Below are 806 nucleotides of genomic sequence, written 5' to 3' on the forward strand. Positions count from 1 at the left end.
TTAGTTATTATAATGTCATTTATTGCTATTATGAAATTTTTACTATTCATTAATAAATTCATTACCAATGTATCTATTTCACTTAGCGGTAGAAGAGAGAATTTTTTATTTATACAAATTAAATATATTCAATAATTACTGAAATAAATAATTTTAAAAGTTATTATGAAAATACGTCAGCCTCTCATATCTCATTTACACTATAAACGAGATAATTTTGTACGTATCTTATTTACACAGTAAACGAGATACATAAAAAATTATCTGATTTACAGTGTAAATGAGATAAATAAAGGTGATAGATTTTGGTAATAATTTATTAAAATAAAAAATTAGTGGAAGAGATCTTAATAACAAAAAATTAAAAACTTACGTTTAACAAAAAACAAAATAAGTAAACATTGTTCATGTTGATGACCATGGATAGAGCAAGTTCACCTTACTGAAACATAACCTTTGATTCAACAAAATTTTATTAAATTGGTTTTATTGGGATGCAAAATTATTCGTCATCATGCCTTAGATTGAACGAAATTACTAGTCTTAATCATAGTAAGTTAGTGCTAATTAATTTATGACTGGATCGATATTTAATTTTAGAAAAATTTTATGAAACATTATTTTAGTTTTCTAATAATTTTAATTATCAAATCATTGTTTAAACTTTTATTTTATTAAAAGAAATTAATTTTTATATTAAATTATTTGTTCTATATAGATATTCAAATTTTTATTATTTAATAAAAAATACTAGAAGGTCATCAAAATTTATTATTTTTGATCATCACTTAGTCATTAATATCTAA

This window comes from Arachis ipaensis, chromosome B04 (genome assembly GCF_000816755.2).
Source record: "Arachis ipaensis cultivar K30076 chromosome B04, Araip1.1, whole genome shotgun sequence".
Lineage (NCBI taxonomy): Eukaryota > Viridiplantae > Streptophyta > Magnoliopsida > Fabales > Fabaceae > Arachis > Arachis ipaensis.